The sequence below is a fragment of the Theropithecus gelada genome, chromosome 14, assembly GCF_003255815.1.
Source record: "Theropithecus gelada isolate Dixy chromosome 14, Tgel_1.0, whole genome shotgun sequence".
In the NCBI taxonomy this organism is placed as follows: domain Eukaryota; kingdom Metazoa; phylum Chordata; class Mammalia; order Primates; family Cercopithecidae; genus Theropithecus; species Theropithecus gelada.
Genome location: NC_037682.1, coordinates 9,073,062 through 9,098,183, shown reverse-complemented (window position 1 = coordinate 9,098,183; position 25,122 = coordinate 9,073,062). Strand labels below are relative to the sequence as shown.

At 47.1% G+C, this 25,122-nt stretch overlaps 1 long non-coding RNA gene across 1 annotated transcript; it reads left to right on the top strand.

Moving 5' to 3' along the window:
* Positions 1 to 15,508: 15,508 nt before the first annotated feature.
* Positions 15,509 to 24,271, top strand: LOC112606061. Its single transcript, XR_003115584.1, has 2 exons — positions 15,509 to 22,015; positions 22,132 to 24,271. It is a non-coding gene; the product is annotated as an uncharacterized LOC112606061 (long non-coding RNA).
* The last annotated feature ends 851 nt before the right edge of the window (positions 24,272 to 25,122 follow it).

The window sequence follows — 25,122 nt, the reverse complement described above, 5'->3', positions numbered from 1 at the left end:
ATTCTCCTGCCTCAGCCTCCTGAGTAGCTGGGACTACAGGCGCCCGCTACCTCGCCCGGCTAGTTTTTTGTATTTTTTAGTAGAGACGGGGTTTCACCGTGTTAGCCAGGATGGTCTCGATCTCCTGACCTCGTGATCCGCCCGTCTCGGCCTCCCAAAGTGCTGGGATTACAGGCTTGAGCCACCGCGCCCGGCCATATCATTTTCAAGACAGCAGTACATCCTGAAGATGTGACCAGGCAAAAGGAAAAGGGTTTTAAGCATCTGGGGGCTACAAAACCATGGGACGGTAAATATATGGGGAAAACTAGTGGAAGATCACTCTGAATTTAGTAAGATTTGTTTGTGCAGTTTCATCTCAGTGCTGACTGTCCTTTTTTTTTTTTTTTTTTTTTTTTTTTGAGACAGAGTCTGGTTTCACCGTGTTAGCCAGGATGGTCTCCATCTCCTCTGCTCGCTGCAAGCTCCGCCTCACGGGTTCACGCCATTCTCCTGCCTCAGTCTCCGAGTAGCTGGGACTATAGGGGCCCGCCACCACGCCCGGCTATTTTTTTTTTTTTCTTCTATTTTTAGTAGAGACAGGGTTTCACCGTGTTGGCCGAGACCGTCTTGATCTCCTGGCCTCGTGATCCGCCCGCCTCGGCCTCCCAAAATGCTGGGACTACAGGCGTGAGCCACCGTGCCTGGCCAGACTTTCTGTCTTCAAGGCCATAAACCTTCCCCAGAAGAGGATATTTATGGCAGTCCTCATTTCTAAGAGTTTTTGCTTGTAGTCAGATAAGGAAAGCTCCAGAAAGGCTTCTCTCTGCATCTGTCTGATCTCAAATGCCTCAGTTCAAAATTATCCTTATACCAAAGTGGCATTGGGGGCGGCTGAGATATTCTGATCCCCTTCAGGGGATTGGGAGTCTAGATGGAAGGAAAGTGGCAGGAGTTAGTAACTGTTGGAGCTGGGTATGAATAACATGGCAATTCATGAAACTATTTTTTTTTTTTTTCTCTCTCTCTCTTTGAGACAGTTTCCCTCTTGTTGCCCAGGCTGGAGTGCAATGCACGATCTAGGCTCACGACAACCTCTGCCTCCCGGGTTCAAGCGATTCTCCTGCCTCAGCCTCCTGAGTAACTGGGATTACAGGCATGCGCCACCACACCCGGATAATTTTGTATTTTTAGTAGAGACGGGGTTTCTCCGTGTTGGTCAGGCTGGTCTTGAACTCTGGACCTCAGGTGATCCACCCGCCTCAGCCTCCCAAAGTTCTGGGATTACAGGTGTGAACCACCGTGCCCGGCCCTAAACTATTATTTTTACTTTTTATTTTATTTTTTGAGAATTTTTTTGAGATGGAGTCTTGCTCTGTCACCCAGTCTGGAGTGCAGTGGCGTGATCTTGGCTCACTGCAGCCTCCGACTCCCAAGTTCAAGCGATTCTCCTGCCTCAGCCTCCCGAATAGCTGGGACTACAGGCGTACCACTATGCCTGGCTAATTTTTGTATTTTTAGTAGAGACGGAGAATACATCTTTAAGTATTGGAAATATTGACAAACGGTGAGCAACTTTTAAGTATTGGAAATATTGACAAATGGTGAGCCAACTTTTCCCAAATATAAAAATTATAACAAAATTACCCTGCACTGTCACCACCGTTTCATAAGAAAAATTCTTTATAACATCAAAGATACAAAAAGGGCTTGTGAACCCAAAATATCTGAGACAGGTCTCAACCAATTTAGAAGGCTTATCTTGCCGGCCGGCGCGGTGGCTCACCGCTGTAATTCCAGCACTTTGAGAGGCCGAGGCGGGTGGATCTTGAGGTCAGGAGTTTGAGACCAGTGTGCCCAACATAGTGAAAACCCGTCTCTACTAAAAATACAAAAAATTAGCTGGGAATGGTGGCAGGCACCTGTAATTCCAGCTACTTGGGAGACTGAGGCAGGAGAATCACTTGAACCCGGGAGGTTGCAGTGAGGTGAGATTGCGCCACTGCACTCCAGGCCGGACGACAATGCAAGATTCTGTCTCAAAAAAAAAAAAAAAAGAGAAAGTTTATTTTGCCAAGGTTAAGGACACACCCATGACACAGCCTCAGGAGGTAGATAATAGACAAAGGGTTGCACTCTTTTCTTTTGAGTTTCTGATTAGCCTGTGACGGTATACGCAATTTACATCTGAGAGCAGGGCAGAGGAGCAGTCACTTATGCCTTAGTCTGGTTTAGTGAAATCAGAGGGCAGGGGAAGCAATCAGATATGCAATAGTCTCACGTGAGCCTCTGAGGAATGACTTTAAGTTCTGTCTGTCCTTTGTCCACAAGGAATTTCCTTGTGGGCAAATTGTGAGGGAGGCATATAGCTTTTTTTTTTTTAATCTTTGTAGCTATCTTATTTAGGGATAAAATCGGAAGCAGGTTTGCCTGACAGTTCCCAGCTTGACTTTTCCCGTGGCTTAGTGATTTTGGGATTCCAAGATTTGTTTTCCTTTCACAGGCTTAATCTCTGAATAAAGGACCCCCTTAAAATGGAACGTAGTTAGTTTTCCCGGAAGAGTCACAGCCGACACTCCCACAGACTGTTTCTGGCTCATGGGCCCTAGGTTCAAACAACCCTTCCCAAACCTTGTTTGTTTCAAAGGTTGAGATCAAAGCTAGTGGGTAGCCAGTGAGGCTGTGCTTGTTCACTCCGTGACTCGGACAAGCTGGTACCTGTCTCTCTGGGCTGCTTTCTCTCAAAGACTGAGAGTGTTTAGTGTAGAAAGGCCCTCAGAGATCTGGGTTAACCTCTTATTTATTTATTTTTTGTTTTGTTTTGTTTTTCTGAGATGGAGTCTCACTCTGTCGCCCAGGCTGGAGTGCAATGGCACGATCTTGGGTCACTGCAACCTCTGCTTCCCGGGTTCAAGTGATTCTCCTGCTTCAGCCTCCCAAGTAGCTGAGATTACAGGCGTATGCCACCATGCCCAGCTAATTTGTGTGTTTTGAGTAGAGACAGAGTTTCGCCATGTTGTCCAAGCTGGTCTAGAACTCCCAACCTCAGGTGATCTGCCCACCTTGGCCTCCCAAAGTGCTGGGATTACAGGTGTGAGCCACCATGCCCAGCCGGTTAATGGGAGAACTGAGACAAAGAGAGGAAGAGTGACTTGCTGGAGGTAACAGGGTGCCACTTAATGGCACAGCCTAGGGTAGAGCCCAGGGCTGCTGTTGCCTCATCCAGGGTTTGCTCCACTCAACATTTTACCTGCTACGAACTGATCCATGTTGTTTTCGTCATTCTAGTCAGTACCTAGAAAGACAGCTGTATGTACTAGCTGCTGGACCACCAGGCTTTAAGTCTTGGCCTTGCTACTTACTGGCTGTGCAACCTTGGGCAAGTTTACTTAACTTCTCTGGGCCTCCATTTCCTCATCTGTAAAATGGGTAGGTGCTGTAATCATAACAGTTATCTTCTGTGAAAATTGAGTGAATGCATGTGCCGTAGTGCCTGCCATGTAGAAAGGACTCAGTGCAGGATAGCTGTCTGTATTTTCACCTCCTATATGGATGATAAGTTCCACAGATTTATTATGGAAAGCAGGTCGGCCTTTAACTTAGTGTCATGGAATGTCAGAGCTGGAAGAGGCCTCTTGAGGTAACTAGAAAGTCATCCTCTTACAGGAGAAAATGAGTCCCTTGGGGCCTGCGTGACCTGCTGAAGGTCCCAGGGACTTTTGGTGACAGAACAGGAATCAAACTCCAAAGGGGTCCTCTGTCCTGGGGCTCTGGGCTTGTTGAACAAGTCAGCTGCCCCCATTCCCCAGTTTATAGAGCCATTAGCCCAAGGGAGTGTCAGTCTTGGTCAAGTAAAGACACGTGGAAGTGCACGGAGCTTTACAGTTTACTAAGAGCATTTGCAAAGTTGAGGCCTTCCTCCAGCCTAGAAGGTAGTTGAGTGCTGAAATGAATACCCCATTTCACAGAAAGAAACCAAGACCCCCAGGGGCGGGTTGGTAACCAAAGCCATGGGTAGAGGCACAGAAATTCCTTGACTATGGAAAATGAGGGAGTTCACCTTCAAAAAAAGAAAGTTAGGTCAGTGTAAAATGGCTGACAGCCTCATCCGCCTTCAGAAAAGTACTTCAACTACAAAGTCAACTACTAACTCCCAAGGTCAGGAAGGAAAGCAGTTGCTATGGCAACATCTTTGGCAGCTATTTTCATCCTTCTCTGGTTCAGAACAACAGCTTCCAGCAGATTTCTGTGGGAGGGGTGGGGGAGAAAGGGAAAGGCTAGCTCCAGCCCAGCAACTGTCCTCGGCCAATCTCCCACCAGATTTCGGTGGCAAGAGGAAGGTGGCAGCCAATGAACAGGCTTGGAGCTTGCATCATCCTCCCGATCAGGGTGGAATAACCAGGAGGCAGGTTCACGTGACTGTTTCCATGGTGACCTCCCTTAGCAACCCTGACTGGTCCTGTTTATGAGCGCTGGAAAATTCCACCCAGCCTCTGTCCTGATTTTTTTTTTTTTACCTACTCTGCCTCCGCCTGCTCCAATGCAGGGATGAAGTCACTGCCAACGTTTAACCCTTTCTCCACGTGGGCCTGGCTCCAGTCAGATCGGGGGTCTAGGAGGGCTGCAAGGATCTCTCAGTCGCCAGTGCTTGCAACTGATCCAGTAACCCGTAGCTGTTACTTGCTGCACTGAACCCTGCCTGTGCTGAGTACCGAAAGCGGGCAGGAAGGCAGCCACATCTCTGGAGCCAGGCGCTGTCCTAAGTTCCTGACATCCCCACAGGCCTGAGAAGGGGGCACCACAAACAGGAAACAGGCTCAGACTGAGCCTGTGGATCCTGGTAGCACGGGCACCCTCTCTCCACGAAGCCCTCTGTCATGCTACCGATGTTGATGTTGCAGGACACCCTGGGGCCGAGTGGGGAGTGCCAAAGAGCAGGGGATGGGTGCGCAGTGGGGAGACTTCTATGGTCTGCAGGGGAGCTGAAGGAAGGCGCCCGAGGAGGTGGACATTTAGGCTGAATGGAGGACAGGGAGGCAGCAGGACCTGCTGTCTCCAGGACCCCCAAATTTCTAGGCCAGAGCTGACAGCTGTTGGGTGCAGCCAGCCAGGCTCCAGGGAAGACTATGCCAGGCAGGGCTGAGTCCACACGGTTCAGTCTTTAGAACTGGCCAGGTTGGAATTCTAGCTGGGGGCAGAGAGGTGCAAACCACAAACACTTCTGCCTGATCTGGCTGGGGAATCCACAGGGACCACCAGCCGGGCCGGGGGTGAGCCTCTCAGAGGTCCCAGCACGAGCCCAAGGCCGCATGGGACTGACTGTGTGGGCGGACATTGCCTAAGTCATGTGCAGAGCGGTCCTGAGCTGAGGCAGAACTATAAGAAAACAAGAACTCTGTTTTCAAGACAGGTGACAATGACAAACAGCAATAAAAGCCACACATCATAGCTCAGGATAACAACAGCTGAGTTGGATTTGGACAATGAGAAGAAAATAAACAAAAATAAAAAAATAAAAACAACAGCTGAGTCACCAAGTCAAGGGCACACTCCCAGGCGTGCTGGTGACGTCACTGGCAGGGAAGGCCGCAGGAGTCTGCAGCATGGACTGACTGTTCAGTGGGGAAGGAAAGGGGTCTTGACCTGGCTCCTGAAGTTGGGGGGCTCCCACTGCCGGGAGAGTGGCCATGACCACGGGGAGCAGTGGAGGGAGGTCAGTGCAAGTAGGGAAAGTAAGGGTCTTGCCCCCACGAACAGTGGGGGCGGGGGTGGGAAGGGCAGGAACAGAGAAGGATGGACTGCTGGACTGCGTGAGGTTTACGGCCCTGGCTCAGGGTGGGGCAGTAGGTGATAAAGAGCCCAGAGAGAGGAAAAGTGACCCTTTGTGACCTGGGCCCTGGTCTCTGTTGACAACTTGGGCCTCAGCAACAGTCTTTGCTTGAGCAGAAGAGTCATGGAAATTTCCACCCAGATTCCTTTCCCAGCACTCAGTCCCCAGCTCCACATTCTTCTAGGCCCTGCTGGGCTGAGTTCCACTTGTGGAGGCTGCAGGCTTGAAGAGGCCGAGGATGGCCTCCAGGTCACAGGGACAGCCACAGAAGACCGGTGGAGTGTGGACGCATCAGAATTTCAGGCATGTGGGGCATTGAGCTGCCATGAAATACCAGAGCCATCCCCCGTGCCTGACAGGTCCCAGACGCCCCAGGGTCCCTGCTCCTGAGAGGGCAAAGAGGAGGAGTTACACCCTCCTCGTCACAGCAGTACTCAAGTCAGATCAGATCAGCTCATCGCAGGCGTGCCTCCCCGAGAGTAACGGCAGAAGGGGCGGAACAAGCCCAGGGGCACCTAAATATTGTGGGTTCAGCACTTCTACTCTCCAGAAATGATCCAGGTCCACTGTTTTCTCAGGGGGAGTATTTTATATGTCTATCTCTAGAAGCTTCCAAGGGGAAAAGGTGACTTAGGGGAGAAAAAGGAGCTGGGAAGGCCTTGGCAGCTCTTTCCCCTTTCCCGGCCTTCCTTTCCCTACTCTGGGCTCCAGGCTCCACCCCACCTCCTGTTAGGCTCTTCCTGAACAGCAGCAGCAGCTGGGAATGCAAAATGGCATCCCTGTGATGTCCCTGCCCTTTGTCCAGGGTGAGAGGGACCCTCCCTCAGTTGGCACAGACCTGCCTGCCTCTCATGTCTGTACTGAGAGTGAGCCTGAGGCCTCCCTGCCAACCAGACTGGAAACTCTGGAATCCCCTTTGTCCCCTTTGATCTCAGAGGAGTGGGGGAATCATGTTAACAAACACATAGTCATCCGGGAAAATGTAGGCTGCCTTGGGACAGAGACTACTGATGGGGTGGTGATAAGTGGCAACTTTGAGACACTGGCCAGAGGGGTCCTGTGCAAGGAGTGCCCTGAGGTCAGGGGGGCGAGAAGTCTGCCTTCCGGAGAGCTGCAGAGGGGCATTCCCAGAAGATGGGCCAAAGACAGCAAAGACCAGGAGTCTGGAAGGGCTGGGGCACCAAGAGACAGGAGGGAGGAGGCCCGAACTGGGGCACAGGCAGCTTCAGGCCACTCTTTCTTTTTTTTTTTTTTTTTTTTTTTTGAGACGGAGTCTCGCTGTGTCGCCCAGGCTGGAGTGCAGTGGCCGGATCTCAGCTCATTGCAAGCTCCGCCTCCCGGGTTTTTACGCCATTCTCCTGCCTCAGCCTCCCGAGTAGCTGGGACTACAGGCGCCCACCACCTCGCCCGGCTAGTTTTTTTGTATTTTTTAGTAGAGACGGGGTTTCACCGTGTTAGCCAGGATGGTCTCGAACTCCTGACCTCGTGATCCGCCCGTCTCGGCCTCCCAAAGTGCTGGGATTACAGGCTTGAGCCACCGCGCCCGGCCCAGGCCACTCTTTCACAGCCTTTCCTTTCTCTTGTCCCATGGCCACCCCCCTAACCCCCAATCCAGGCCCCATGACCTCTGGCCTGGGCTGCAGCACTGGGCCTCAGTGCCCTCCCCTCTGCTGCTTCTCCCAGCTCTGCCATCTTGCTCAGAGCAGCCAGACAATGCTTCCGGAAGCCAGGGCTTCTCCCAGCTCAGAAGCCATCCTTCTTCCCAAAGAGCCATGTCCACGTCCCTCTCCAGGTGTCCATGACAGCCCAGAAAGCAGTCTTCTCTTGCTTTCCTGCCAACACCCGCACCCAGCACCCACCTGGCCAGTCATTTCCTCCTCCTCACACAAGCCTTGACAATTTGAGGTGTGGAGGTGCAGGGTCTCTGTTCACCTATTCTGTCTGGGATATTCCCCACCCCCTGTCCCTCATGAAAGTCTATTAAATCCTACACATCATTTTTTTTTTTTGAGATGGAGTCTCTCTGTCACCCAGAATGGAGGGCAGTGGCGCAATCTCGGCTCATGGCAACCTCCACCTCCTGGGTTCAAGCGATTCTCCTGCCTGCCTTAGTCTCCCGAGTAGCTGGGATTACAGGCGCCTACCACCATGCCCGGCTAATTTTTGTATTTTAGTAGAGACGGGGTTTCACCATGTTGGTCAGGCTGGTCTCGAACTCCTGACCTCAAATGACCTGCCCAACTCAGCCTCCCAAAGTGCTGGGGTTACAGGCATGAGCCACCACGCCCGGCCTGGCTTCTGGAATTTTCTAGCCAGAACAGTCTCTCCTGGGCTCTGTTCCTGTTATAACACTTCCTGTACTAATCTGTTCCCCTCATGGCTAGACCAAATGCAGCCTGACCCCTTGAATAAGCTTCCAGGAGAAAGCTTGAGGGTGGGTAGCCAGGGTGTGAGTGGCCCTACAGCTAACTCCGGGAGATATCCGGGCCCTAGAGGCCATCTGCCCGCATCTCTAAAAAGTGCTGTGGGAATGTAACTTTTCTGAGTCTTAGATTTTTCAATTGTAACATGAGGAGGCTACTTAGAATTATGGATTTTCAGGATTGCAAGAAAAATCTCAAGTTTTCAATCTTGACCAGCTTCTTTGCAATGCAGGGATACTGCAGAACCCTAGGAAGGTCACCCAGCTTCCACGGGATACCTGTGGGAATGGGAACTTGCTACCTACAGGTGCATTCCACTCAAACACTGGGTGGCTCTGACCAGCTATTACCATTCAGGAGAAGGCCCTGTCATTCTGCGGGCTTCTGTTTTAATCTGGCATTGTTGAGAAACACCCCCAGCAAAGCGCCTGAAACCTTGTGGCTGCTGGCCCCTTGTCCCAGGAGATGTGTGTCTGTGGGATGTGGGGCACACCTGCATTGAGGAAGAATGAATATACGTGTGTATCTGTGTGTGTGAGGGAGCATGCTCATGGAGAATGCTCAGTGAGCCTCATGCTGGGTGTGCCAGGCCAATACAAACATCTGCCAGGGACCTGAAGTGTAACTGAACACATCAGGGCCACAAGAATGCAGCTGCAACTCCCTGGGAGCCTCATTGTTCCTTCAGGCCACTTGGGAAGGTTCACTCAGCAGGCGTCTCCCGCGGTGACTCATCATGGGGCAAGGACAGCAAGGGCCGAGCCCGGCTCACTACCCTGCACTGGGCAGGGGGTGGGTAGGAGGTAGAGGGGTGAATCCTCCATCAGAGCTGCATGGAAACCATAGGTGGCCTCCGGGTTTTCTCCCCTGACTCTGTGGATGGCAGTCGGTTCAGAAGTTCTGAACAGACCTCCAGAGAAAAGCAGTTCCCAGTTTCCCACGCAGTACAGCTAGCTCAGTGCCATTCCACTCCATCATGATGGGCAGTCACATTTACATCAAGTCTAAATCCGTTCTGTTCCTGTGGAATGATCTGTTCCTGTGGGAGCTTTTCAGTATTCTCTGTGTGTGTGTGTGTGTGTGTGTGTGTGTGTGTGTTATAAATTCCAAAAAAGATACTATTCCAATGTATTCATTGAGTCATTACTCAGTAGACACACATGGAGCTTCTACTGTGTGCCAGGCTCTGGTGATACGGCAAAAAGACAGCTCTTTGCCTCAGTTTCCTCATTCGTCCAAGGGGAGAGCAACACCGCCTCCCCCACAGGGCTGTTGTGAGCACAGCACTCAATACACATTACAGAAAATAAAGATGCACATGGGATGGATAGACGGCTCTGCAGACGCAGCAGGGACGATGGAGGCCCCCAGGAAGGCATGGGGACTATGTTCTGCTGGGGGAGAGGAGGGCGATTAGGAAGTCTCTGTCCAAGACTAACTGGGCTGAGAAGGAGGGGCCCATGAGAGGGCAGGCAGCCTGGGAAGGAAGTCTAGAAACTAGAGGTTAGGATGAAGTCAAGGGGGGTCCTGCAGAGTTTTTAAGCAGGGGAGGAAGGGGGCCAAACATCTCCTCTGGACAGCCCCGTTGTGCCCCTCGATGTCAATCTGTCATCCTACAGCCCACAGTGCTACAGCTGGGCTGCCACAGCCAGGCCTTCCGGAAGGATCCATCAACAGGCTTCAGGGCCCAGGGCCAAGTACATTATGCAGCGAATAGACCAAGGAAGGAACTAGGAGCCTGGAACTCTCAGGCTGGGGGGTGGGGAATTGCTCTCTTAAGACACTTTCTCCTAAGAAACAACAACAACAAAAAAGACACTTTCTCCTTTATTCCCCTCCCCAAAAGAAGATTCTATCTAACAAGGAATCCTTCCTAGAAGTAGAGGTGGGTACGTTTAGAAGATGTTTTCTTGTCTCAGGAAGAGAGAATCTGTTTCCCTTGCCCTCCTGCCCTCGTCATTCAGGGCTGTGATGGAAGAGGCCCTGGCTGCCTCTTCCGCATATCATTTCGGGAAGGTCAATGACACAGCCACTTCTAGTTTCTGTAACTCATTCTTGCTGGAATTGCCCTCAGCTCTCTGCGAAGTGATGGGCCTGTCCGGTGGGTTTCAAGGGATGATTTTACATGTTCTACAGGGTAAATTATTAGCTGTTCCAAATCCCCTAGAAAACAATGCTCTGTCTTCTGTATAATAGAGCTCTGAGCTCTGTCATCATCTCTGTAGGTTTTTCCTGCTATGGGGGTGGTCACAGTAGGTGAGGGAGCCTAAGTTTGTGCAGCAGCAACGGAAGGTCACATTGTTCCAGAAATCGGCTCTGGGAAGGTGGGGAGCCAGGGGAGGGGATTGGGAACTGCAAATTCCTAAAATCTTTAGAAAACAAGAAAGTTTGGGCTGGGTATGGTGGCTCATGCCTGTAATCCCAGCACTTTTGGAGGCAGAGGCAGGCGAATCACTTGAGGTCAGGAGTTCCAGACCAGCCTGGCCAACATGGTGAAACCTCATCTCTACTAAAAATACAAAAACTAGCCAGGCATTGTGGCGGGCGCTTGCAATCCCAGCTACTCAGGAGGCTGAGGCAGGACAATCGCTTGAACCTGGAAGGCAGAGGTTGCAATAAGCTGAGATCCTGTCACTGCACTCTCCTGGGCGACAAGAGCAAAAAACTGTCTCAAGAAAAAAAAAAAACCAAGTTGTTTTCTTGGGATTGTCTTTGCCCTTCATTTCTGACATGCATTTCTAGAGAGCTCTGGAAATGTAGAATTAAATAAAAAATTATAGGATTAGATAAAAATCAAAGGAGGCCTGGGAGGAATCCAGGTGCCATGAAGACTCAGCCACCCCAGCCTCTGGGCTCCAGGGCTGTAGATGAAGGGCCTCTCAGAAGCTTGTCTCTTGACTAAGCCTGACTGGACTTGCCAATCAGGGAAGGGGTGGAGTGGATTCTGGCATTCTCTGGAGGTTTCTGGCCTGGCATGAGTCAGGAGGATTAAGGTAGAGCCTTGCTGACTGTATGCTTGGAGGCTGGATGCTAAATTTTTGCCCTTTTAGTCCTTTCCAGCATCCCATCTTCTCAGAGGTACAGCCAGGAGGCCTAAAATCTTTCCTTTTTTTATTTTTTGTTTTTTGAGACAGTCTCGCTCTGTTGCCAGGCTGGAGTGCAGTGGCACCATCTCAGCTCACTGCAACCTCTGCCTCCAGGGTTCAAGCGATTCTCTTGCCTCAGTCTCCCGAGTAGCTGGGACTACAGGTTCCCTCTACCACGGCCGGCTAATTTTTGTATTTTTAGTAGAGATCGGGTTTCGCCATGTTGGCCAGGGTGGTGTTGATCTCTTGACCTGGTGATCTGCCTACCTCAGCCTCCCAAAGTGTTGGGATTACAGGCATGAGCCACCGCGCCCACACCCGCCCAGTCCCAGCCTAAAATCTTTCATGTCCTCTCCCCACCCCTTTGTTTACTGTATTTTAAAGAATCAGCATCATGGCTTCTTGCATCGAATCCTCTCATTTTACATATCTCAGTTGCTACTGGGAAGTTATTTGGGTTGGTGCCTGAGGTCACAGGGCTGTTTGTCAGTGGAGTAACTGCCAGAAACCAGAACCAAGGGCCTCCTAATTTTAGCCTGGGCTTTTTTCAGGGGAGCATGAGATGACTGGCTTAAACAAATTTGCCCTTTTATATTTGTGTCCTTAGGCCCAAATGAAGCCTAGGTTTGAGACAAAGTGAAAGGGAACAAACATGATATTAAAGGACTAGTAGAGGGAGCAGCTGCCATCAGACATTTTGAAGTTAAAAGGAGCACGGATATAGTCCAGAGAAAAGGTGCCTTGAAAAAATTCAGTGTTACATTAAAAAGATCCTTAGTTCCAAGAGTGGTGAGAAGGCCACATAATCAAATGTATTATTAATCTTCTAACTAAAGTACATGGCAATTTTAGGCTGCCTTTTTTTATTATTTCATTTTTTAGAGGTTTTTTTTTTTTTTTTTTTTGACATTGTCTCACTCTGTCGCCCAGGCTGGAGTGCAGTGACGCACTTTCGGCTCACCACAACCTCTGCTTCCCGGGTTCAAGTGATTCTCGTGCCTTGGCCTCCTGAGTAGCTGGGATTACAGGCAGTGCCACCACACCTGGCTGATTTTTGTATTTTTAGTAGAGACGGGGTTTTACCAAGTTGGACAGGCTGGTCTGGAATGATCCAACAGCCTTGGCCCCTTTATGGGTTTTCACATTTGTGGATTCAAACAACTGTGAATCAAAAGTATTTTTAAAGGCCAGGCATGGTGGGTCACGCCTGTAATCCCAGCACTTTGGGAGGCCAAGCGAGGCAGATCACCTGAGGTAGGGAGTTCGAGACCAGCCTGACCTACATGGTGAAACCCTGTCTCTACTAAAAATACAAAAATTAGCCAGGCGTGATGGTGCATGCCTGTAATCCCAGCTACCTGGGAGGCTGAGGCAGGAGAATTGCTCGAACCCAGGAGGTGGAGGTTGCAGTGAGGTGAGATTATACCATTGCACTCCAGCCTGGGCTATAAGAGTGAAACGCCATCTCAAAAAAAAAAGAAAAGAAAAAAGAAAAATTTGGCCGGGTGCGGTGGCTCAAGCCTGTAATCCCAGCACTTTGGGAGGCCGAAACGGGCGGATCACGAGGTCAGGAGATCGAGACCATCCTGGCTAACACAGTGAAACCCCGCGTCTCTACTAAAAATACAAAAACTTAGCCGGGCGAGGTGGCGGGCGCCTGTAGTCCCAGCTACTCGGGAGGCTGAGGCAGGAGAATGGCGTAAACCCGGGAGGCGGAGCTTGCAGTGAGCTGAGATCCGGCCACTGCACTCCAGCCTGGGTGACAGAGCAAGACTCCGTCTCAAAAAAAAAAAAAAAAAAAAAAAAAAAAAAAAAAAAAAAAAAAGAAAGAAAAAGAAAAATTTTTTAAACTCGAGTCTGTATTGAACACGTACAGACTTCATTTCTTGTTATTACTCCCTCATCAATACAATATAAAAACTATTTACGTTGTATTAGGTATTATAAGCAACCTAGAGATGATTTAAAGGATATGGGAGGGTATGTGTAGGTTAAGAAATTGAGCATCTGGCCGGGCGCGGTGGCTCAAGCCTGTAATCCCAGCACTTTGGGAGGCCGAGACGGGTGGATCACGAGGTCAGGAGATCGAGACCATCCTGGCTAACACGGTGAAACTCCGTCTCTACTAAAAAAATACAAAAAACTAGCCGGGCGATGTGGAGGACGCCTGTAGTCCCAGCTACTCGGGAGGCTGAGGCAGGAGAATGGCGTGAACCCGGCAGGCGGAGCTTGCAGTGAGCTGAGATCCGGCCACTGCACTCCAGCCTGGGCGACAGAGCGAGACTCCGTCTCAAAAAAAAAAAAAAAAAAAAAAGAAATTGAGCATCTTCAGATTTTGGTATCCGAGGAGAGGTTCTAGAACCAATGTCCCATGGAAACCAAGGTATGACTGTACAACACTCTGGCGGCTGGGCGCGGTGGCTCATGCCTGTAATCCCAGCACTTTGGGAGGTCGACGCGGGTGGATCGCGAGGTCAGGAGATCGAGACCATCCTGGCTAACACGATGAAACCCTGTCTCTACAAAACTACAAAAAATTAGCCGGGCGTGGTGGCGGGCCCCTGTAGTCCCCGCTATTCGGGAGGCTGAGGCAGGAGAACTGCTTGAACCAAGGAGACAGAGGTTTCCGTGAGCCGGTGAGCCGAGATCGCGCCACTGCACTCCAGCCTCAGTAACAGAGACGCCATCCCAAAAAAAAAAAAAAAAAAAAATTCTGTAATCTGTAAAGGTAATAGAAATTAATGCAGTGACACACACTTTAGGGCTCTTAAGGTTCATCTCACTCGCTCTAGAGTGAGGGAGAGAGCACAGAGCAGGTGCTAGGTCCTAGGTACTCCCCCAGATATAGAAAAACCGCAGTTGGGGAGACTTACAGAAGAGCTGGAGAGGAAGGGAGGCAGCAGGACGTGGAAAATCTGGGATTCAAGAACAGCTTCTTCTATTAATTAGCTGTGTGTCATTTCAGGCAAATCACAAAATCTCCAGGCCCCCAAATCCCCATTTGCGAAACGAGGTGACCGGCCTCAATTTTCCTCTATCCAGCGATAAAATTCTACTAAAAAATTTCCAACCCCAGAGCAAGCATCAGGACTGTGCCTAAAGGGATCCGGCTGCATCTCAGTAATATTCCACTCTTACAGGTTAAAAAAAAAAAAAGAAAACAAGAACAGTTTCACCAGCGTCAATTGAGAAGAGCTGCTTCAACGGTCCCTGCTTTATGTGGGCAGATGGGGATAGGGAGTTGGCCCAGAAAACAGGACCCTCATTTGCTGGAGCCCCCAGGGCAGCTCCCCTACACTTTACACAACCTGCATCATTTACGGGAGCCAAAGGGGTTTTAGAAATCAACTTCACAGAGTTGCTGTATCATTGTGTAGTTGCCATCTTAACCTATACAGTGTCATTAATCTCTCCCCTCGGAGTTGACTGCCTAAAAACAAGCCATGATACAAGTTCTAAAGACCCGGGGGTGAGGGAGCAGAGCGGGTGGGTCTCACCACCCCGTCCAGCTCCAAGCTTCGTGTGCCCCAGAGCTCTCCATTTTAGGTCATTGCTTCAGTTTCTTTTCTAAAAAATTAGGCTACTGCTAGGTCAGCCTGAGACCACTTCTAGTGGCCCCGAGAATTCTAGACTAGTAAGACCTGGTGACATACAAACGACGAAGATATTTTGCAAAAACGCCATAGCCCTTGATAGCTATACAAGAATCGTGTTCTGATTTTCAATTAATGGATGACATCGAGACTATAGAAATGACAAAGGACAGGATAGAGGTGGGAAAGGAAGACCTAGACTGAAAAGGGAAGTTGGGCAGCAGCTCCCCGAAACGAAGACCAGCCCCCAAGTGCGGTGACAGCGCAGAGTAGCGACCAAGAAGTTCCCAGCCCAGCTGCCACCCCGCCCCCATGCCATTCCCTAGGACTGGCGCAGGCGTTAGGGCGGGGCACGCGTGCGCAGTCACGCGCTGCGCCAACCGCCACAGCTCCGGGAAGGCGGCCAGGACCGGCTAGAGCCGGTTAGAACCGGTGGCTCCAGCCCACGAGCCAGCGCCTCACAAAGGGAGGGCGGCTCACGGCCCTCGCGTATCCCTGCGCGGCGCTCGCGAGCCGCCCCTCCCCCGGCCTTTGCCCCTCCCCCGGCCTTTGTCCCTTCCGCAGCCCTGCAGGCAGCCGGGTCGCTCCCCGCCCCCGCTTTCTCTTCCGCGGCCGCAGCCCGAGGCTTCTGTAAAGCATTGAGGTCCTGCACTGGTCTCTCACCTGCACCCTTGGGCGCCACGCCATTTTAGCAACGCGGAAGCCGGGCGCCGGGAAGCCTCAGCCCGCCTGTAGGCAGGTCCTCTCTGCTGCCTCCCGGAGTCCCCGTTTCCCTGCGTCCTTGGGACGCAGCGACGAGCTGTACTGTTACGTTAGTCGTCCTTTTAGGTTGGCCATCCCGGGTGGTGGTATTTAGATAAAACCACTCAAACCGTGCAGTTTGGTCTTGGGGTTTGGAGGAAAGGTTTATTTTTTTTCCTACTCCGGTTCAGGAAGTCTGAAGCTCGGACCTAACCAGGCATAAGACAGAATCTGCAAAACAAAGACCCCGAGCAAAGCAGCCCCAGAGCAGTGTAAACACTCCAGGGTGTGTCCCTGACTGTCTGCCCAAGGCCCCTGTGTCTTCGGAGACAAAGCCGTTCGCTTAGTTGAGCAACTTGAAAAGGCCACTTGAACTTGCTTTCCATGGCGATTTGCCTTGTGAGCACTTTCAGGAGAGCCTGGAAGCTGAAAAACGGTAGAAAAATTTCCGTGCGGGCCGTGGGGGGCTGGCGGCACCTCGGGGCCGCAGATCAGAGTGGGCCACTGGCAGCCGGCGGATCCCGGGGCTCAGGCGGGGAGCAGCTCTGTGGTGTGGGATTGAGGCGGTTTCCAAAAGTGGGTTTTCACGTTTCTAAGACTTCCCAAGAAGATAGCCTGTGCTGCTCGGATTTCTCGAATAAAAGAGCAAGCAAAACGTGTGGCTGTCTGGAGCAAGTCGCAGGACTGCAGGCAGTTGGGGGAGAAAGTCCGCCATTTTGCCACTTCTCAACCGTCCCTCCAAGGCTGGGGCTCAGTTGTGGAATGGAAAGTAAAGCCCTGAGCAATCACACCTTTACCTTCCTTCAAAGGGTAGTAAACTATTCCTCCTGTCCCTCAAGAGAGCACAAAAAGCGCTTTAAGAGGTATTTAAAAAGTTCCGGGGATTTTGTGAAGTGTTTGATGACCCATTTAAAATGTGATTTCCACGTTTGTTTTGTCTAAAGTTTTCAGCTCAAATCTTTCCACATGCTATTAATTTAAATATTTCTGAATGTGCAGTTTGCACTAAAGTTCCATAAGCGGTTATGAAAAAATCTAGAAAAGTCTTGTAAAACTAAAACCTATTTTTAACCGAAGAACTATTTTTTGCCTCCCTCACAAAGGCGGCGGAAGGTGATCGAATTCCGGTGATGCGAGCTGTCCTCCGTCAATAAATAGGCCTCGCCCGTGCTTTGCGGCAGGCATTGAGGCAGCCAGCGCAGGGGTTTCCGCTGAAGTGGCAGGCGCAGCTTGAGGAACCCGCAGATAAGTTTTCTCTCTTTGAAAGACAGAGATTAATACAACTGCTTAAGAAATGTAGTCAGTAGCTTACTAAGATTTTGCTTAGCATTAGGTTCTTAACGTAATTTGAATAAGTTAAGATTTTAAGAGAAAATATGAAGAGTTAAAAGTGTAGCGGGAGGAAGGAAAAGGAAAAAAGGTTTCTAAAACATGACGGAGGTTGAGATGAAGCTTCTTCAAGAAGTAAAAAATGTATTTAAAAGAAAATTGAGAGAAGGGACACCAGAGCCCTGAATTAATACCAGTAGAAGGGCAGTGCTTTTAGATTAAAATGAAGGTGATTTAAACAGAGCTTAAACGTTGTTTAAAAAGTTGTAGGTGATTAAAATAATTTGAAGGCGATCATTTAAAATGAGATTAAATCGAAGGTGATTAAAAGACCTTGAACTCCATGACGCAGGGAGAGTTGCGTCATTTAAAGCCCAGTTAATCTTAACGCGTTTGCTAAACGCAGACGAAAAATAGGAAAGATTAATTGGGAGTGGTAGGATGAAACAATCTGGAGAAGATTAGAAGTTTGAAGTGGAAAACGAAGACAGAAGTACAGGAAGGCGAAGAAAAGAATAGAGAAGATAGGGAAATTAGAAGATAAAAACATACCTTTAGAAGACAAAAGATAAATTTAAGCCTGAAAAGTAGGATGCAGAAGAAAAAAATTAGACAAGCTAGGAAACAAAAGCAACTAAGGGCAAAATGTACAAACTTAGAAGAAAACCGGAAGATAGAAACAAGATAGAAAATGAAAATATTGTCAAGAGTTTCAGATAGAAAACGAAAAACAAGCTAAGACAAGTATTGGAGAAGTATAGAAGATAGAAAAATACAAAGCCAAAAATTGGATAAAATAGCACTGAAAAAATGAGGAAATTATTGGTAATTTATTTTAAAAGCCTATCAATTTAAATTCTGGTGGTGCAGAAGTTAGAAGGTAAAGCTTGAGAAGATGAGGGTCTTTACGTTATGTAGACCAGAACCAATTTAGAAGAATATTTGAAGCTAGAAGGGGGAAGTCGGTTAAAAATCACATCAAAAAGCTGCTAAAAGGACTGGAGTAATTTAAAAAAACTAAGGCAGAAGGCTTTTGGAAGAGTTAGAAGAATTTGGAAGGCCTTAAATACAATAGCTTAGTTTGAAAAATTTGAAGGACTTTCGTAACGGAAATCAAGATCAAGAGTAATTACCAACTTAATATTTTTGCATTGGACTTTGAGCTAAAATGATATTTTAAATCCTGAGGACTAGCATTAATTGGCAGCTGACCCAGGTGCTACACAGAAGTGGATTCAGTGAATCTAGGAAGACAGCAGCAGACAGGATTCCAGGAACCAGTGTTTGGTGAAGCTAGGACTGAGGAGCAAGCAGCAGTTCGTGGTGAAGATAGGAAAAGAGTCCAGGAGCCAGTGCGATTTGGTGAAGGAAGCTAGGAAGAAGGAAGGAGCGCTAACGATTTGGTGGTGAAGCTAGGAAAAAGGATTCCAGGAAGGAGCGAGTGCGATTTGGTGATGAAGCTAGCAGGCGGCTTGGCTTGGCAACCACACGGAGGAGGCGAGCGGGCGTTGTGCGTAGATAGAGGATCCTAGACCAGCATGCCAGTGTGCCAAGGCCACAGGGAAAGCGAGTGGTTGGTAAAAATCCGTGAGGTCGGCAATATGTTGTTTTTCTGGAACTTGAGTATGGTAACCTTTTATTTACTTTTCTAATGTACCGGGGGAGTTTCGTACTGAGTTGTAAAGGGATTTATATGGGGATGTAGGCCGATTTCCGGGTGTCGTAGGTTTCTCTTTTTCAGGCTTATACTCAATGACTCTTGTCTGAAGCTTTTGAGGGCAGACTGCCAAGTCCTGGAGGAATAGTAGATGGCAAGTTTGTGTTTGTTTGTTTTTTTTTTATATACCAATTTGAAAACCAAATGAATTTGATAGAGCCAAAATTGAGACAAAATCTCAGCAAATCTGTAAGCAGTTTGTATGTTTAGTTGGGGTAATGAAGTATTTCAGTTTTGTGAATAGATGACCTGTTTTTACTTCCTCATCCTGAATTAGTTTTCTAAATGTGGAGTTTGGTGTGTAACTGAGGGGGGGAATTTTAAGTATTTTTTTTGTGGGGTGGGGGCAAAATATGTTTTGAGTTCTTTTCCCCATAGGTCTGACTAGAATCCTAAAGGCAAATGACTCAAGGTGTTACAGAAAACAAGAAAATCCAATATCAGGATAATCAGAACACCACACAGGTTTACCGTTTATAGAAACTAGAGCAGTTCTCACGTTAAGGTCTGTGGAGGAGATGTCTATTGGAGAAATGGCTGGTAGTTACTCTTTTTTCCCCCCTCCCTCCTTAATAAGACTTTAAAAGTGCTTAACCCCTTAAACTTGTTACTTTTTACTTGAAGTATTTTGGGATGGTCTTAACAGGGAAGAGAGAGGGTGGGGGAGAAAATGTTTTTTTCTAAGATTTTCCGCAGATGCTATAGTACTATTGACAAACTGGGTTAGAGAAGGAGTGTACCGCTGTACTGTTGGCACGAACACCTTCAGGGACTGGAGCTGCTTTTATCCTTGGAAGAGTATTCCCAGTTGAAGCTGAAAAATACAGCACAGTGCAGCTTTGGTTCATATTCAGTCATCTCAGGAGAACTTCAGAAGAGCTTGAGTAGGCCAAATGTTGAAGTTAAGTTTTCAAATAATGTGACTTCTTAAAAGTTTTATTAAAGGGGAGGGGCAAATACTGGCAATTAGTTGGCAGTGGCCTGTTATGGTTGGGATTGGGGGGGTGGGTTTAGGTAATTGTTTAGTTTATGATTGCAGATAAACTCATGCCAGAGAACTTAAAGTCTTAGAATGGAAAAGGTAAAGAAATCTCAACTTCCAAGTTGGCAAGTAACTCCCAATCCTTTAGTTTGTTTCCCCCAATTTTTGAATTGGGAAGCTGGGGGAAGTTAAATAGGAGCCACTGGGTGTACCAGTGCATTAATTTGGGCAAGGAAAGTATCATAATTTGATACTGTATCTGTTTTCCCTCAAAGTATAGAGCCTTGGGGAAGGAAAGTATTGGAATGGGGGTTGGTCTGAAGCACTGGGCTGACATTAGCTACAATTATGGGAAATGCTAAAGTTGTTTGGATATGGTAGTGTGTGGTTCTCTTTTGGAATTTTTTTCAGGTGGTTTAATAATAACTTAAAACTACTATAGAAACTTCAGAGCAAAGGAAGTGGCTTAATGATCCTGAAGGGATTTCTTCTGATGGTAGCTTTTGTATTATCAAGTAAGATTCTATTTTCAGTTGTGTGTAAGCAAGTTTTTTTTAGCGTAGGAGAAATATTTTTCCTTTGTTCAGCTGCAAAACAAGATGTTAAGGTATGCTTCAAAAATTCTGTAAATTGTGATTTTAAATTTATCTGTTTGTAAATCGTAATTAAGAATTGTGATAGTTCAGCTTGAATGTCTCTTTAGAGGGTGGGCTTTTGTTGATGAGGGAGGGGAAACTTTTTTTTTCTGTAGACTTTTTTCAGATAACATCTTCTGAGTCATAACCAGCCTGGCAGTATGATGGCCTAGATGCAGAGAGAACAGCTCCTTGGTGAATGATAAGTAAAGGCAGAAAAGATTATATGTCATACCTCCACTGGGGAATAAGCATAACCCTCAGATTCTTACTACTGATGAGAACATTATCTGCGTATGCCAAAAAAAAAATTTAAGCAAATGAAAGCTACCAATTTAAAGTTACGGAAATCTACCATTTTAAAGCTAAGTGCTTGTCAAGCTATAACCACAAAAATAATGAATTGATGAGAAATACAATGAAGAGCCAATGTCCATCTCAAAATACTGCTTTTACAAAAGCAGAATAAAAGCGAAATGAAATGAAAATCTTACACTACATTAATCCTGGAATGAAAGAAGCCGAAATAAATGAGAGATGAGTTGGGATCAAGTGGATTGAGGAGGCTGTGCTGTGTGCCAATCTTTCGTTTGCCTCAGACAGGTATCTCTTCGTTATCAGAAGAGTTGCTTCATTTCATCTGGGAGCAGAAAACAGCAGGCAGCTGTTAACAGATAAGTTTAACTTGCATCTGCAGTATTGCATGTTAGGGATAAGTGCTTATTTTTAAGAGCTGTGGAGTTCTTAAATATCAACCATGGCACTTTTTCCTGACCCCTTCCCTAGGGGATTTCAGGATTGAGAAATGTTCCCATCGAGCCTCTTTAAAATTATATAGGACTTGTTCCTGTGGGCTTCCGTGATGGGATAGTACACTTCACTCAGAGGCATTTGCATCTTTAATTTCTTAAAAGCCTCTAACGTGATTAGTGCCTTATGCAAAATTACAGAAATTTGTTTAGCATTGAATCTCTGAAGACTATGAAAGGAATAGCATGATGTGCTGTTGGAATCAGATGTTATTCTTGCTAAAATTTACATGTTGTGTTGTGATGTAAATTGTGTAGAAAACCATTAAATCATTCAAAATAATAAACTATTATTGTTAGAGAATGTATACTTTTAGAAAGCTGTCTCCTTATTTAAATAAAATACTGTTTGTAGTTTAGTGTTGGGGCAATCTTGGGGGGGATTCTTCTCTAATCTTTCAGAAACTTTGTCTGCGAACACTCTTTAATGGACAAGATCAGGATTTGAGCGGAAGAACGAATATAACTTTCTTAAGGCAGGAAAGACAAATTTTATTCTTCATAAAGTGATGAGCATATAATAATTCCAGGCACATGGCAATAGAGGCCCTCTAAATAAGGAATAAATAACCTCTTAGACAGGTGGGAGATAATGATCAGAGTAAAAGGTAATTACACATTTTATTTCCAGAAAGTCAAGGGTCTATAAATTGACAGTGACTAGAGTTAATAAAGTACTTTTTCACATTTCCAAAGTTTGCATGTTAACTTTAAATGCTTACGATCTTAGAGTGGTAGGCAATGTTTTACACTATTGACCTTATGTAGGCATTGTGGGGGGACCTGTGGGTTTTTAAAGAATTTTCCTTTGCAGAGGCATTTCATCCTTCATGAAGCTGTTCAGGATTTTGAATTGCATATGAGTGCTTGGCTCTTCCTTCTGTTCTCCTAGTGAGTGTATGAGACCTTGCAGTGAGTTTATCAGCATACTCAAAATTTTTTTCCTGGAATTTGGAGGGATGGGAGGAGCGGGTGGGGCTTACTTGTTTTAGCTTTTTTTTTTACAGACTTCACAGAGAATGCAGTTGTCTTGACTTCAGGTCTGTCTGTTCTGTTGGCAAGTAATAATGCAGTACTGTTCTGATCCCGCTGCTATTAGAATGCATTGTGAAACGACTGGAGTATGATTAAAAGTTGTGTTCCCCAATGCTTGGAGTAGTGATTGTTGAAGGAAAAAATCCAGCTGAGTGATAAAGGCTGAGTGTTGAGGAAATTTCTGCAGTTTTAAGCAGTCGTGTTTGTGATTGAAGCTAAGTACATTTTGCCGTGCATTTTTAGGTAAAATGCTTTTTGTTCATTTCTGGTGGTGGGGGGTGGGGACTGAAGCCTTTAGTCTTTTCCAGATGCAACCTTAAAATCAGTGACAAGAAACAAATTCCAAACAAGCAACAGTCTTCAAGAAATTTAACTGGCAAGTGGAAATGTTTAACAGTTCAGTGATCTTTAGTGCATTGTTTTTGTGTGGGTTTCTCTCTCCCCTCCCTTGGTCTTAATTCTTACATGCAGGAACACTCAGAACAGCAAACATAACCTATGCGAAGGGCCAGAGAAGCCAGACCCAGTAAGAAAAAATAGTCTATTTACTTTAAATAAACCAAACATTCCATTTTAAATGTGGGGATTGGGAACCACTAGTTCTTTCAGATGGTATTCTTCAGACTATAGAAGGAGCTTCCAGTTGTGAATTCACCAGTGGACAAAATGAGGACAACAGGTGAACAAGCTTTTTCTGTATTTACATACAAAGTCAGATCAGTTTTGGGACAATAGTATTGAATAGAATTCAGCTTTATGCTGGAGTAATTGGCATGTGAGCAAGCTGTGTTGTCGTGGGGGTGGAGGGGTGAGGTGGGCGCTAAGCCTTTTTTTTAAGATTTTTCAGGTACCCCTCACTAAAGGCACCGAAGGCTTAAAGTAGGACAACCATGGAGCCTTCCTGTGGCAAGAGAGACAACAAAGCGCTATTATCCTAAGGTCAAGAAAAGTGGTGTCAGCCTCACCTGATTTTTATTAGTAATGAGGACTTGCCTCAACTCTTTCTGGAGTGAAGCATCCAAAGGAATGCTTGAAGTACCCCTGGGCTTCTCTTAACATTTAAGCAAGCTGTTTTTATAGCAGCTCTTAATAAAGCCCAAATCTCAAGTGGTGCTTGAAGGGGAGGGAAAGGGGGAAAGCGGGCAACCAGTTTTCCCTAGCTTTTCCAGAAGCCTGTTAAAAGCAAGGTCTCCCCACAAGCAACTTCTCTGCCACATCGCCACCTGTGCCTTTTGATCTAGCACAGACCCTTCACCCCTCACCTCGATGCAGCCGGTAGCTTGGATCCTTGTGGGCATGATCCATAATCGGTTTCAAGGTAACAATGGTGCCGAGGTCTTTGGTGGGTTGCACTTCATTAGAAAAGGCCATTAATTTGCCTGCAAATTGTTAACAGAAGGATATTAAAACCACAGCTAAGTAGCTCTATATAACACCTGTCCAGTGACTAAAACCAACTTAAACCTGTAAGTGGAGAAATAACATCAAGAACTGTAATGCTGGGTGGGAACATGTAACTTGTAGACTGGAGAAGATAGGTATTTGAGTGGCTGAGAGGGCTGTTGGGTGGGAATGCAAAAATTCTCTGCTAAGACTCTTTCAGGTGAACATAACAGACTTGGCCAAGCTAGCATCTTAGCGGAACCTGATCTCCAATGCTCTTCAGTAGGGTCACGAAGGTTTTTCTTTTCCTGAGAAAACAACACGTTTTGTTTTCTCAGGTTTTGCTTTTTGGCCTTTTTCTAGCTTTAAAAAAAAAAAAGCAAAAGATGCTGGTGGTTGGCACTCCTGGTTTCCAGGACGGGGTTCAAATCCCTGCGGCATCTTTGCTTTGACTACTAATCTGTCTTCAGGACTCCGTATTTCTCCTTTTCTCTGCAGGTGCTAGTTCTTGGAGTTTTGGGGAGGTGGGAGGTAACAGCACAGTATCTTTGAACTATATATATCCTTGATGTATAATTTGTCAGAAGCTTGATTGTATATTCATATTTACACGAGAACTTAATGTAACTGCCTTGTCTTTTTCAGGTAATACCATGCAGCTGGTGTTTTGAGAAGCCCTACTGTTGAAAACTTAACAATTTTATGTAATAAAAATGGAGAAGCTCTAAATTATTGTGGTTCTTTGGTGTATAAACAAATCTAAGTAGATTGGGAAAAAAGATGGGTGTTCTGTGGGCTTGTTCCTGTTAAATCTGTGGTCTACAAATACACAGCTCCCTTAATTACAGCATCATCTTCAAGTAGGGTAGGGACTTGGGGGATTGGGGTGAAGGTAGTGGGTGAGTGGCCTACTAAAAAGCCCGGTAACCCGCACAGAAAATGGGAAACTTCTTTTAAGTCTCCTTTCCACTAGTAATTGTCTGTGAACTGGGCTGGGTGGAGAGAAATGGGGCTGGGTGTGTGTGTGTGTCATTGGAAAGATCTCTTAAGTTTTGTTTTTTTGAGATAGTCACTGTCACCCAGGCTGGAGTGTAGTGGCATGATCTCAGCAAACTGCAACCTCCACTTTTGGGGTCCAAGTGATTCTCCACCCTCGCTGTAGCTGGGACTACAGGTGCACATCACCATGCTTGGCTAATTTTTGTATTTTCAGAGACGTGATTTTACCATGTTGGCCAGGCTGGTCTCAAGCTCCTGACCTCATGTGATCCTCCTGGGCCTCTGTTGAAAGTGCGGAGATTACAGGTGTGAGCCACCAAGCCCAGCAGATCCTTTTAGTTTTTAAGCCAATTAAGCTCTCTGGTTCCCCCTCAGAGCCCCAAGGTCCTGGGTCACTCAGGATCATATTTTTATCAGTTGTCACTGGTCCCCTTTTGTCCCTTTGAATTTGCTGGATTTGTAGCAGCATCTGGCTGCTGGAAGAAGGACTGGCCAGGATCTCAGGTGAAATACCTTCCCTGGCCCTCCTTACCCTTAAGATCTTCCTGAAAAGTCAGACCTTGGTACCTGGAGTGTGAGAT